We start from the raw sequence: 13,027 nt of genomic DNA, 5'->3' as shown, positions 1-13,027 counted from the left end.
TGCTGCGTTTTTCCATGCCCGGCTGGCAATGGCAACCGACGCTCGTCAAAGGGATGGAGGGCTCATGTGTGCGCACCCTGAGCTCCTAATGGCGTCTGCCACTGTGCCGCAGGTGAGCGTTACCTGCTGGCGAGTCTTTGGTGCACGCACCAATTTGGCCACGTGCCGGCCAGGGCCAGGCTGACTGGGCTTTGAACAAATGAGGGTGGTGGAGAAGAGGTCAGCTGCGTCTACCGGCCACACCACCCTGAATACGCCCGATCTCGTCCGATCTCGGAAGCAAAGCGGGGTCGGGCTCGGACAGTACTTGGATGGGAGACCTCCTGGGAATACCGGGTGCTGTAGACTGTATTTTTTTTCTCGGCTGTATCTTCCTGTTTTTGTCATTTCCATCCTTCCAGGATCTCCGGCTCTGGGCCCAGTGGCTGCCAACGGCCATACCACTAGGCGACCGCACCGGCCTACTATCTAGCTGCGTGCCCCAGCTAAAAGGCCTCACTGCCCCTGTAGCCTGACACATGTAAATGATAGAGTTAAAAGAGACCAGGCTTTCAGCAGATGCCCAGGGGATGGCTTGAGCCGACGGTCGGCCAACAGAAGTAATTTCTCTCTCTGCAGAGAAGTTTGTGCAACTGACCCTTTCAGTTGGTCAGCGCATGCAGCCCACTAGGTGACTCGAGTGTGAGGAAGGAGGAAAGGGGCTGACTTCCTGCTTTGGCCTTGAAAAACGACAGGCAGGAGACTTTGGCATGTGGGTGCCATGGGGCTGGCCAGGTGTGCCGCCTAGGTGTGCCACGCTGCTGACAGTTAATCGAGCGAAAAATCAAGCCAAAGGATAGAAGAAATAGGCCCAGTGTTCAGCACTGGCAAGAGCCAGACTGGAAAGTAGAAGAGCAGTGAATGAGAGGCCTGTCTCCGCCTACGGCCACACCACCCTGAATGCGCCCGATCTCGTCTGATCTTGGAAGCTAAGCAGGGTCAGGCCTGGTTAGTACTTGGATGGGAGACCGCCTGGGAATACCAGGTGCTGTAGGCTTTTTGCTTTTCCTCGCTGCAACAAGCAATGGTCGCTGTCCTCAATGTCTTTTTCCCATTGACTTTTTTAGCCGCACACTTACCGCTTTTCATTTGCTTTCTCTCACTTGCCCTTTTCAATTCTTGCTTTTTATACAACCAATATTTCATCCATCACATTTGGGCCCAGAGGTTGCTACCCAGCTTTCCCAAAATGCAAAATGACTGACCTGCCTAGTCATGCACTGATAAATGCCCACCTCTCATATGGCAGCATAATTAGTCCCATTTGCAAGTCCTGAGCCTGGGAAAGCTGGGGCGTGAAGAGCCCTGCCTAGTTTGCCAGTGATCAATCCTCCACACTGCAGCATAGCTGGGCACATTTGCCTTCAGAGTCCTGGGAAAGCAGCTGGCTAACGTGCCACGCCAAGCTGTAATAGCGATCTGCTAAAAGCCATTTCTACTCACATCAATCCCCCCAAATTGTGGCACAACTGGGCCGATTTGCCTTTCAGGAGCCTGGCAAAGCTGGGTAACTTGCACAATGCAAGGGTACGTTCACGAGGTGCATTTTCTCTGGCTTTTTGCTGCGTTTGTGTCAAAAGGGCAGAATATATATGTTTTTCCACAGTTGCAAGACAAAACGCTGCAAACAAGTATGTAGCCGCCCACAGTAGCCCAAGGTAAAGTAAAAGAAAACAGCAAACATATAAAAGTCACCCATTGCAGGTGCAATCGTTGCCTTGGAGCTGCCCTGTTTCAGGTCCTTCAGCATTGGCCAGCTTACACACTCCATTGGAGTGAATGGAGACTAAGCCCCGCCCCCTTGGCCCAAAAAGAACGTCTCAGCAGTGAGGCCATGCTGGTGCACACTGCTCATAGCAGCAGGTCTCCAGCCGCACATGGAGGAGGCTGAGAGGAAGGAAAGGACTCCCTCTTGGTCTGCTAGATTTCAGGCAAACTGCTTGTTTCTGCAGCAGACTCATTTCTAGGGGACCTTTTTACAAGTGTAGTCATACATCTATTTGTTTTTTGTTTTGAATGTTTTTTTTAAATGTATTTTATTTTTCAGGTTTAGCTTCACTTTAAGGGATATAAAAGTGAAGAAGATGGAAAGGGGCTAGTGTTGAGCCCTGGAAAGAGGCGTGCTGTGAAGTAGAAGAGCAGTGAGTGAGAGGCCTGTCTCTGCCTACGGCCACACCACCCTGAATGCGCCCGATCTCGTCTGATCTCGGAAGCTAAGCAGGGTCAGGCCTGGTTAGTACTTGGATGGGAGACCGCCTGGGAATACCAGGTGCTGTAGGCTTTTTGCTTTTCCTCACTGCAACAAGCAATGGTCGCTGTCCTCAATGCCTTTTTCCCATTGACTTTTTCAACTGCACACTTGCTTCTTTTCCTGAGCTTTCTCTTTTGCGCTTTTGAATGCTCGCAAAATCCCTGTCCTCCTTATCAGCATGGTGGCCACCACCAGCATTACTGCTTTTAATACGAGGCTGAATTTCAATAGTAACAGCGCCCCTTGCAGGACTGGGGGCACTCAGTGTTAACCTGCAGGCTGACTGACAGCGTCACGAATGCAGCACACGTTTGCAGACAACGCAGCGTAGGAAAGGGAAGCGCGCTGAAAGCCGCTTCCAATCATTCACCACCACCAGCTCACCTCCTTCCCTAATTGTTTCCCGTACACCTGGCTCCATCCCACCTTCCTGGCCGAGCTTGCTCTCTCTTTCACACCCTCATTCCATTGTTAGCCTGTCGAAAAGCCTGCACTGAGGCTTTTTAAAAGACACCCGCTGCTCAGCACTGCTGTGGCAGCTGTTTCATTAGTCAACAACACCTGTCGGCTGTATTCCCCCTGCGGTCGTCGCATTGGTCCTTCGGAAACAGCCGCCCCCTGTTGGGCCGGAGTGGTGCTATGCCGGTATCCATGGACTGAAAGTTTCTAGGCGTGCTGCGTTTTTCCATGCCCGGCTGGCAATGGCAACCGACGCTCGTCAAAGGGATGGAGGGCTCATGTGTGCGCACCCTGAGCTCCTAATGGCGTCTGCCACTGTGCCGCAGGTGAGCGTTACCTGCTGGCGAGTCTTTGGTGCACGCACCAATTTGGCCACGTGCCGGCCAGGGCCAGGCTGACTGGGCTTTGAACAAATGAGGGTGGTGGAGAAGAGGTCAGCTGCGTCTACCGGCCACACCACCCTGAATACGCCCGATCTCGTCCGATCTCGGAAGCAAAGCGGGGTCGGGCTCGGACAGTACTTGGATGGGAGACCTCCTGGGAATACCGGGTGCTGTAGACTGTATTTTTTTTCTCGGCTGTATCTTCCTGTTTTTGTCATTTCCATCCTTCCAGGATCTCCGGCTCTGGGCCCAGTGGCTGCCAACGGCCATACCACTAGGCGACCGCACCGGCCTGCTATCTAGCTGCGTGCCCCAGCTAAAAGGCCTCACTGCCCCTGTAGCCTGACACATGTAAATGATAGAGTTAAAAGAGACCAGGCTTTCAGCAGATGCCCAGGGGATGGCTTGAGCCGACGGTCGGCCAACAGAAGTAATTTCTCTCTCTGCAGAGAAGTTTGTGCAACTGACCCTTTCAGTTGGTCAGCGCATGCAGCCCACTAGGTGACTCGAGTGTGAGGAAGGAGGAAAGGGGCTGACTTCCTGCTTTGGCCTTGAAAAACGACAGGCAGGAGACTTTGGCATGTGGGTGCCATGGGGCTGGCCAGGTGTGCCGCCTAGGTGTGCCACGCTGCTGACAGTTAATCGAGCGAAAAATCAAGCCAAAGGATAGAAGAAATAGGCCCAGTGTTCAGCACTGGCAAGAGCCAGACTGGAAAGTAGAAGAGCAGTGAATGAGAGGCCTGTCTCCGCCTACGGCCACACCACCCTGAATGCGCCCGATCTCGTCTGATCTTGGAAGCTAAGCAGGGTCAGGCCTGGTTAGTACTTGGATGGGAGACCGCCTGGGAATACCAGGTGCTGTAGGCTTTTTGCTTTTCCTCGCTGCAACAAGCAATGGTCGCTGTCCTCAATGTCTTTTTCCCATTGACTTTTTTAGCCGCACACTTACCGCTTTTCATTTGCTTTCTCTCACTTGCCCTTTTCAATTCTTGCTTTTTATACAACCAATATTTCATCCATCACATTTGGGCCCAGAGGTTGCTACCCAGCTTTCCCAAAATGCAAAATGACTGACCTGCCTAGTCATGCACTGATAAATGCCCACCTCTCATATGGCAGCATAATTAGTCCCATTTGCAAGTCCTGAGCCTGGGAAAGCTGGGGCGTGAAGAGCCCTGCCTAGTTTGCCAGTGATCAATCCTCCACACTGCAGCATAGCTGGGCACATTTGCCTTCAGAGTCCTGGGAAAGCAGCTGGCTAACGTGCCACGCCAAGCTGTAATAGCGATCTGCTAAAAGCCATTTCTACTCACATCAATCCCCCCAAATTGTGGCACAACTGGGCCGATTTGCCTTTCAGGAGCCTGGCAAAGCTGGGTAACTTGCACAATGCAAGGGTACGTTCACGAGGTGCATTTTCTCTGGCTTTTTGCTGCGTTTGTGTCAAAAGGGCAGAATATATATGTTTTTCCACAGTTGCAAGACAAAACGCTGCAAACAAGTATGTAGCCGCCCACAGTAGCCCAAGGTAAAGTAAAAGAAAACAGCAAACATATAAAAGTCACCCATTGCAGGTGCAATCGTTGCCTTGGAGCTGCCCTGTTTCAGGTCCTTCAGCATTGGCCAGCTTACACACTCCATTGGAGTGAATGGAGACTAAGCCCCGCCCCCTTGGCCCAAAAAGAACGTCTCAGCAGTGAGGCCATGCTGGTGCACACTGCTCATAGCAGCAGGTCTCCAGCCGCACATGGAGGAGGCTGAGAGGAAGGAAAGGACTCCCTCTTGGTCTGCTAGATTTCAGGCAAACTGCTTGTTTCTGCAGCAGACTCATTTCTAGGGGACCTTTTTACAAGTGTAGTCATACATCTATTTGTTTTTTGTTTTGAATGTTTTTTTAAAATGTATTTTATTTTTCAGGTTTAGCTTCACTTTAAGGGATATAAAAGTGAAGAAAATGGAAAGGGGCTAGTGTTGAGCCCTGGAAAGAGGCGTGCTGTGAAGTAGAAGAGCAGTGAGTGAGAGGCCTTTCTCTGCCTACGGCCACACCACCCTGAATGCGCCCGATCTCGTCTGATCTCGGAAGCTAAGCAGCGTCAGGCCTGGTTAGTACTTGGATGGGAGACCGCCTGGGAATACCAGGTGCTGTAGGCTTTTTGCTTTTCCTCACTGCAACAAGCAATGGTCGCTGTCCTCAATGCCTTTTTCCCATTGACTTTTTCAACTGCACACTTGCTTCTTTTCCTGAGCTTTCTCTTTTGCGCTTTTGAATGCTCGCAAAATCCCTGTCCTCCTTATCAGCATGGTGGCCACCACCAGCATTACTGCTTTTAATACGAGGCTGAATTTCAATAGTAACAGCGCCCCTTGCAGGACTGGGGGCACTCAGTGTTAACCTGCAGGCTGACTGACAGCGTCACGAATGCAGCACACGTTTGCAGACAACGCAGCGTAGGAAAGGGAAGCGCGCTGAAAGCCGCTTCCAATCATTCACCACCACCAGCTCACCTCCTTCCCTAATTGTTTCCCGTACACCTGGCTCCATCCCACCTTCCTGGCCGAGCTTGCTCTCTCTTTCACACCCTCATTCCATTGTTAGCCTGTCGAAAAGCCTGCACTGAGGCTTTTTAAAAGACACCCGCTGCTCAGCACTGCTGTGGCAGCTGTTTCATTAGTCAACAACACCTGTCGGCTGTATTCCCCCTGCGGTCGTCGCATTGGTCCTTCGGAAACAGCCGCCCCCTGTTGGGCCGGAGTGGTGCTATGCCGGTATCCATGGACTGAAAGTTTCTAGGCGTGCTGCGTTTTTCCATGCCCGGCTGGCAATGGCAACCGACGCTCGTCAAAGGGATGGAGGGCTCATGTGTGCGCACCCTGAGCTCCTAATGGCGTCTGCCACTGTGCCGCAGGTGAGCGTTACCTGCTGGCGAGTCTTTGGTGCACGCACCAATTTGGCCACGTGCCGGCCAGGGCCAGGCTGACTGGGCTTTGAACAAATGAGGGTGGTGGAGAAGAGGTCAGCTGCGTCTACCGGCCACACCACCCTGAATACGCCCGATCTCGTCCGATCTCGGAAGCAAAGCGGGGTCGGGCTCGGACAGTACTTGGATGGGAGACCTCCTGGGAATACCGGGTGCTGTAGACTGTATTTTTTTTCTCGGCTGTATCTTCCTGTTTTTGTCATTTCCATCCTTCCAGGATCTCCGGCTCTGGGCCCAGTGGCTGCCAACGGCCATACCACTAGGCGACCGCACCGGCCTGCTATCTAGCTGCGTGCCCCAGCTAAAAGGCCTCACTGCCCCTGTAGCCTGACACATGTAAATGATAGAGTTAAAAGAGACCAGGCTTTCAGCAGATGCCCAGGGGATGGCTTGAGCCGACGGTCGGCCAACAGAAGTAATTTCTCTCTCTGCAGAGAAGTTTGTGCAACTGACCCTTTCAGTTGGTCAGCGCATGCAGCCCACTAGGTGACTCGAGTGTGAGGAAGGAGGAAAGGGGCTGACTTCCTGCTTTGGCCTTGAAAAACGACAGGCAGGAGACTTTGGCATGTGGGTGCCATGGGGCTGGCCAGGTGTGCCGCCTAGGTGTGCCACGCTGCTGACAGTTAATCGAGCGAAAAATCAAGCCAAAGGATAGAAGAAATAGGCCCAGTGTTCAGCACTGGCAAGAGCCAGACTGGAAAGTAGAAGAGCAGTGAATGAGAGGCCTGTCTCCGCCTACGGCCACACCACCCTGAATGCGCCCGATCTCGTCTGATCTCGGAAGCTAAGCAGGGTCAGGCCTGGTTAGTACTTGGATGGGAGACCGCCTGGGAATACCAGGTGCTGTAGGCTTTTTGCTTTTCCTCGCTGCAACAAGCAATGGTCGCTGTCCTCAATGTCTTTTTCCCATTGACTTTTTTAGCCGCACACTTACCGCTTTTCATTTGCTTTCTCTCACTTGCCCTTTTCAATTCTTGCTTTTTATACAACCAATATTTCATCCATCACATTTGGGCCCAGAGGTTGCTACCCAGCTTTCCCAAAATGCAAAATGACTGACCTGCCTAGTCATGCACTGATAAATGCCCACCTCTCATATGGCAGCATAATTAGTCCCATTTGCAAGTCCTGAGCCTGGGAAAGCTGGGGCGTGAAGAGCCCTGCCTAGTTTGCCAGTGATCAATCCTCCACACTGCAGCATAGCTGGGCACATTTGCCTTCAGAGTCCTGGGAAAGCAGCTGGCTAACGTGCCACGCCAAGCTGTAATAGCGATCTGCTAAAAGCCATTTCTACTCACATCAATCCCCCCAAATTGTGGCACAACTGGGCCGATTTGCCTTTCAGGAGCCTGGCAAAGCTGGGTAACTTGCACAATGCAAGGGTACGTTCACGAGGTGCATTTTCTCTGGCTTTTTGCTGCGTTTGTGTCAAAAGGGCAGAATATATATGTTTTTCCACAGTTGCAAGACAAAACGCTGCAAACAAGTATGTAGCCGCCCACAGTAGCCGCCCACAGTAGCCCAAGGTAAAGTAAAAGAAAACAGCAAACATATAAAAGTCACCAATTGCAGGTGCAATCGTTGCCTTGGAGCTGCCCTGTTTCAGGTCCTTCAGCATTGGCCAGCTTACACACTCCATTGGAGTGAATGGAGACTAAGCCCCGCCCCCTTGGCCCAAAAAGAACGTCTCAGCAGTGAGGCCATGCTGGTGCACACTGCTCATAGCAGCAGGTCTCCAGCCGCACATGGAGGAGGCTGCAGCAGACTCATTTCTAGGGGACCTTTTTACAAGTGTAGTCATACATCTATTTGTTTTTTGTTTTGAATGTTTTTTTAAAATGTATTTTATTTTTCAGGTTTAGCTTCACTTTAAGGGATATAAAAGTGAAGAAAATGGAAAGGGGCTAGTGTTGAGCCCTGGAAAAAGGCGTGCTGTGAAGTAGAAGAGCAGTGAGTGAGAGGCCTGTCTCTGCCTACGGCCACACCACCCTGAATGCGTCTGATCTCGGAAGCTAAGCAGGGTCAGGCCTGGTTAGTACTTGGATGGGAGACCGCCTGGGAATACCAGGTGCTGTAGGCTTTTTGCTTTTCCTCACTGCAACAAGCAATGGTCGCTGTCCTCAATGCCTTTTTCCCATTGACTTTTTCAACTGCACACTTGCTTCTTTTCCTGAACTTTCTCTTTTGCGCTTTTGAATGCTCGCAAAATCCCTGTCCTCCTTATCAGCATGGTGGCCACCACCAGCATTACTGCTTTTAATACAAGGCTGAATTTCAATAGTAACAGCGCCCCTTGCAGGACTGGGGGCACTCAGTGTTAACCTGCAGGCTGACTGACATCGTCACGAAAGCAGCACACGTTTGCAGACAACGCAGCGTAGGAAAGGGAAGCGCGCTGAAAGCCGCTTCCAATCACTCACCACCACCAGCTCACATCCTTCCCTAATTGTTTCCCGTACACCTGGCTCCATCCCACCTTCCTGGCCGAGCTTGCTCTCTCTTTCACACCCTCATTCCATTGTTAGCCTGTCGAAAAGCCTGCACTGAGGCTTTTTAAAAGACACCCGCTGCTCAGCACTGCTGTGGCAGCTGTTTCATTAGTCAACAACACCTGTCGGCTGTATTCCCCCTGCCAGCCCTTGCGGTCGTCGCATTGGTCCTTCGGAAACAGCCGCCCCCTGTTGGGCCGGAGTGGTGCTATGCCGGTATCCATGGACTGAAAGTTTCTAGGCGTGCTGCGTTTTTCCATGCCCGGCTGGCAATGGCAACCGACGCTCGTCAAAGGGATGGAGGGCTCATGTGTGCGCACCCTGAGCTCCTAATGGCGTCTGCCACTGTGCCGCAGGTGAGCGTTACCTGCTGGCGAGTCTTTGGTGCACGCACCAATTTGGCCACGTGCCGGCCAGGGCCAGGCTGACTGGGCTTTGAACAAATGAGGGTGGTGGAGAAGAGGTCAGCTGCGTCTACCGGCCACACCACCCTGAATACGCCCGATCTCGTCCGATCTCGGAAGCAAAGCGGGGTCGGGCTCGGACAGTACTTGGATGGGAGACCTCCTGGGAATACCGGGTGCTGTAGACTGTATTTTTTTTCTCGGCTGTATCTTCCTGTTTTTGTCATTTCCATCCTTCCAGGATCTCCGGCTCTGGGCCCAGTGGCTGCCAACGGCCATACCACTAGGCGACCGCACCGGCCTACTATCTAGCTGCGTGCCCCAGCTAAAAGGCCTCACTGCCCCTGTAGCCTGACACATGTAAATGATAGAGTTAAAAGAGACCAGGCTTTCAGCAGATGCCCAGGGGATGGCTTGAGCCGACGGTCGGCCAACAGAAGTAATTTCTCTCTCTGCAGAGAAGTTTGTGCAACTGACCCTTTCAGTTGGTCAGTGCATGCAGCCCACTAGGTGACTCGAGTGTGAGGAAGGAGGAAAGGGGCTGACTTCCTGCTTTGGCCTTGAAAAACGACAGGCAGGAGACTTTGGCATGTGGGTGCCATGGGGCTGGCCAGGTGTGCCGCCTAGGTGTGCCACGCTGCTGACAGTTAATCGAGCGAAAAATCAAGCCAAAGGATAGAAGAAATAGGCCCAGTGTTCAGCACTGGCAAGAGCCAGACTGGAAAGTAGAAGAGCAGTGAATGAGAGGCCTGTCTCCGCCTACGGCCACACCACCCTGAATGCGCCCGATCTCGTCTGATCTTGGAAGCTAAGCAGGGTCAGGCCTGGTTAGTACTTGGATGGGAGACCGCCTGGGAATACCAGGTGCTGTAGGCTTTTTGCTTTTCCTCGCTGCAACAAGCAATGGTCGCTGTCCTCAATGTCTTTTTCCCATTGACTTTTTTAGCCGCACACTTACCGCTTTTCATTTGCTTTCTCTCACTTGCCCTTTTCAATTCTTGCTTTTTATACAACCAATATTTCATCCATCACATTTGGGCCCAGAGGTTGCTACCCAGCTTTCCCAAAATGCAAAATGACTGACCTGCCTAGTCATGCACTGATAAATGCCCACCTCTCATATGGCAGCATAATTAGTCCCATTTGCAAGTCCTGAGCCTGGGAAAGCTGGGGCGTGAAGAGCCCTGCCTAGTTTGCCAGTGATCAATCCTCCACACTGCAGCATAGCTGGGCACATTTGCCTTCAGAGTCCTGGGAAAGCAGCTGGCTAACGTGCCACGCCAAGCTGTAATAGCGATCTGCTAAAAGCCATTTCTACTCACATCAATCCCCCCAAATTGTGGCACAACTGGGCCGATTTGCCTTTCAGGAGCCTGGCAAAGCTGGGTAACTTGCACAATGCAAGGGTACGTTCACGAGGTGCATTTTCTCTGGCTTTTTGCTGCGTTTGTGTCAAAAGGGCAGAATATATATGTTTTTCCACAGTTGCAAGACAAAACGCTGCAAACAAGTATGTAGCCGCCCACAGTAGCCCAAGGTAAAGTAAAAGAAAACAGCAAACATATAAAAGTCACCCATTGCAGGTGCAATCGTTGCCTTGGAGCTGCCCTGTTTCAGGTCCTTCAGCATTGGCCAGCTTACACACTCCATTGGAGTGAATGGAGACTAAGCCCCGCCCCCTTGGCCCAAAAAGAACGTCTCAGCAGTGAGGCCATGCTGGTGCACACTGCTCATAGCAGCAGGTCTCCAGCCGCACATGGAGGAGGCTGAGAGGAAGGAAAGGACTCCCTCTTGGTCTGCTAGATGTCAGGCAAACTGCTTGTTTCTGCAGCAGACTCATTTCTAGGGGACCTTTTTACAAGTGTAGTCATACATCTATTTGTTTTTTGTTTTGAATGTTTTTTTTAAATGTATTTTATTTTTCAGGTTTAGCTTCACTTTAAGAGATATAAAAGTGAAGAAAATGGAAAGGGGCTAGTGTTGAGCCCTGGAAAGAGGCGTGCTGTGAAGTAGAAGAGCAGTGAGTGAGAGGCCTTTCTCTGCCTACGGCCACACCACCCTGAATGCGCCCGATTTCGTCTGATCTCGGAAGCTAAGCAGCGTCAGGCCTGGTTAGTACTTGGATGGGAGACCGCCTGGGAATACCAGGTGCTGTAGGCTTTTTGCTTTTCCTCACTGCAACAAGCAATGGTCGCTGTCCTCAATGCCTTTTTCCCATTGACTTTTTCAACTGCACACTTGCTTCTTTTCCTGAGCTTTCTCTTTTGCGCTTTTGAATGCTCGCAAAATCCCTGTCCTCCTTATCAGCATGGTGGCCACCACCAGCATTACTGCTTTTAATACGAGGCTGAATTTCAATAGTAACAGCGCCCCTTGCAGGACTGGGGGCACTCAGTGTTAACCTGCAGGCTGACTGACAGCGTCACGAATGCAGCACACGTTTGCAGACAACGCAGCGTAGGAAAGGGAAGCGCGCTGAAAGCCGCTTCCAATCATTCACCACCACCAGCTCACCTCCTTCCCTAATTGTTTCCCGTACACCTGGCTCCATCCCACCTTCCTGGCCGAGCTTGCTCTCTCTTTCACACCCTCATTCCATTGTTAGCCTGTCGAAAAGCCTGCACTGAGGCTTTTTAAAAGACACCCGCTGCTCATCACTGCTGTGGCAGCTGTTTCATTAGTCAACAACACCTGTCGGCTGTATTCCCTCTGCCAGCCCTTGCGGTCGTCGCATTGGTCCTTCGGAAACAGCCGCCCCCTGTTGGGCCGGAGTGGTGCTATGCCGGTATCCATGGACTGAAAGTTTCTAGGCGTGCTGCGTTTTTCCATGCCCGGCTGGCAATGGCAACCGACGCTCGTCAAAGGGATGGAGGGCTCATGTGTGCGCACCCTGAGCTCCTAATGGCGTCTGCCACTGTGCCGCAGGTGAGCGTTACCTGCTGGCGAGTCTTTGGTGCACGCACCAATTTGGCCACGTGCCGGCCAGGGCCAGGCTGACTGGGCTTTGAACAAATGAGGGTGGTGGAGAAGAGGTCAGCTGCGTCTACCGGCCACACCACCCTGAATACGCCCGATCTCGTCCGATCTCGGAAGCAAAGCGGGGTCGGGCTCGGACAGTACTTGGATGGGAGACCTCCTGGGAATACCGGGTGCTGTAGACTGTATTTTTTTTCTCGGCTGTATCTTCCTGTTTTTGTCATTTCCATCCTTCCAGGATCTCCGGCTCTGGGCCCAGTGGCTGCCAACGGCCATACCACTAGGCGACCGCACCGGCCTACTATCTAGCTGCGTGCCCCAGCTAAAAGGCCTCACTGCCCCTGTAGCCTGACACATGTAAATGATAGAGTTAAAAGAGACCAGGCTTTCAGCAGATGCCCAGGGGATGGCTTGAGCCGACGGTCGGCCAACAGAAGTAATTTCTCTCTCTGCAGAGAAGTTTGTGCAACTGACCCTTTCAGTTGGTCAGCGCATGCAGCCCACTAGGTGACTCGAGTGTGAGGAAGGAGGAAAGGGGCTGACTTCCTGCTTTGGCCTTGAAAAACGACAGGCAGGAGACTTTGGCATGTGGGTGCCATGGGGCTGGCCAGGTGTGCCGCCTAGGTGTGCCACGCTGCTGACAGTTAATCGAGCGAAAAATCAAGCCAAAGGATAGAAGAAATAGGCCCAGTGTTCAGCACTGGCAAGAGCCAGACTGGAAAGTAGAAGAGCAGTGAATGAGAGACCTGTCTCCGCCTACGGCCACACCACCCTGAATGCGCCCGATCTCGTCTGATCTCGGAAGCTAAGCAGGGTCAGGCCTGGTTAGTACTTGGATGGGAGACCGCCTGGGAATACCAGGTGCTGTAGGCTTTTTGCTTTTCCTCGCTGCAACAAGCAATGGTCGCTGTCCTCAATGTCTTTTTCCCATTGACTTTTTTAGCCGCACACTTACCGCTTTTCATTTGCTTTCTCTCACTTGCCCTTTTCAATTCTTGCTTTTTATACAACCAATATTTCATCCATCACATTTGGGCCCAGAGGTTGC

General features: G+C 52.1%; 13 non-coding genes and 1 pseudogene across 13 annotated transcripts; all 14 read left to right on the top strand.

The window, feature by feature from the left end:
• Nucleotides 1-228: 228 nt before the first annotated feature.
• On the top strand, nucleotides 229-348 carry LOC142655036 (5S ribosomal RNA). Its single transcript, XR_012849362.1, has one exon. It is a non-coding gene; the product is annotated as a 5S ribosomal RNA (ribosomal RNA).
• A 569-nt stretch (nucleotides 349-917) lies between these two features.
• LOC142654846 (5S ribosomal RNA) lies at nucleotides 918-1,036 on the top strand. Its single transcript, XR_012849181.1, has one exon. It is a non-coding gene; the product is annotated as a 5S ribosomal RNA (ribosomal RNA).
• Nucleotides 1,037-2,201: 1,165 nt separating this feature from the next.
• Nucleotides 2,202-2,320, top strand: LOC142653775 (5S ribosomal RNA). The gene has a single exon (XR_012848655.1). It is a non-coding gene; the product is annotated as a 5S ribosomal RNA (ribosomal RNA).
• Nucleotides 2,321-3,191: 871 nt separating this feature from the next.
• On the top strand, nucleotides 3,192-3,311 carry LOC142655035 (5S ribosomal RNA). Its single transcript, XR_012849361.1, has one exon. It is a non-coding gene; the product is annotated as a 5S ribosomal RNA (ribosomal RNA).
• A 569-nt stretch (nucleotides 3,312-3,880) lies between these two features.
• On the top strand, nucleotides 3,881-3,999 carry LOC142654845 (5S ribosomal RNA). Its single transcript, XR_012849180.1, has one exon. It is a non-coding gene; the product is annotated as a 5S ribosomal RNA (ribosomal RNA).
• A 1,165-nt stretch (nucleotides 4,000-5,164) lies between these two features.
• LOC142654883 (5S ribosomal RNA) lies at nucleotides 5,165-5,283 on the top strand. The gene has a single exon (XR_012849216.1). It is a non-coding gene; the product is annotated as a 5S ribosomal RNA (ribosomal RNA).
• Nucleotides 5,284-6,154: 871 nt separating this feature from the next.
• LOC142655034 (5S ribosomal RNA) lies at nucleotides 6,155-6,274 on the top strand. The gene has a single exon (XR_012849360.1). It is a non-coding gene; the product is annotated as a 5S ribosomal RNA (ribosomal RNA).
• A 569-nt stretch (nucleotides 6,275-6,843) lies between these two features.
• Nucleotides 6,844-6,962, top strand: LOC142653763 (5S ribosomal RNA). Its single transcript, XR_012848653.1, has one exon. It is a non-coding gene; the product is annotated as a 5S ribosomal RNA (ribosomal RNA).
• A 1,119-nt stretch (nucleotides 6,963-8,081) lies between these two features.
• Nucleotides 8,082-8,190, top strand: LOC142655099 (5S ribosomal RNA; annotated as a pseudogene).
• An 881-nt stretch (nucleotides 8,191-9,071) lies between these two features.
• LOC142655033 (5S ribosomal RNA) lies at nucleotides 9,072-9,191 on the top strand. Its single transcript, XR_012849359.1, has one exon. It is a non-coding gene; the product is annotated as a 5S ribosomal RNA (ribosomal RNA).
• A 569-nt stretch (nucleotides 9,192-9,760) lies between these two features.
• Nucleotides 9,761-9,879, top strand: LOC142654844 (5S ribosomal RNA). The gene has a single exon (XR_012849179.1). It is a non-coding gene; the product is annotated as a 5S ribosomal RNA (ribosomal RNA).
• Nucleotides 9,880-11,044: 1,165 nt separating this feature from the next.
• On the top strand, nucleotides 11,045-11,163 carry LOC142654892 (5S ribosomal RNA). Its single transcript, XR_012849225.1, has one exon. It is a non-coding gene; the product is annotated as a 5S ribosomal RNA (ribosomal RNA).
• An 881-nt stretch (nucleotides 11,164-12,044) lies between these two features.
• LOC142655032 (5S ribosomal RNA) lies at nucleotides 12,045-12,164 on the top strand. The gene has a single exon (XR_012849358.1). It is a non-coding gene; the product is annotated as a 5S ribosomal RNA (ribosomal RNA).
• Nucleotides 12,165-12,733: 569 nt separating this feature from the next.
• LOC142653751 (5S ribosomal RNA) lies at nucleotides 12,734-12,852 on the top strand. The gene has a single exon (XR_012848652.1). It is a non-coding gene; the product is annotated as a 5S ribosomal RNA (ribosomal RNA).
• Nucleotides 12,853-13,027: the final 175 nt, after the last annotated feature.

This window comes from Rhinoderma darwinii, chromosome 5 (assembly GCF_050947455.1).
Source record: "Rhinoderma darwinii isolate aRhiDar2 chromosome 5, aRhiDar2.hap1, whole genome shotgun sequence".
NCBI lineage: Eukaryota > Metazoa > Chordata > Amphibia > Anura > Rhinodermatidae > Rhinoderma > Rhinoderma darwinii.
Note: the sequence above shows the minus strand (reverse complement) of the source record. Positions and strands in the feature narration are given on the sequence as shown.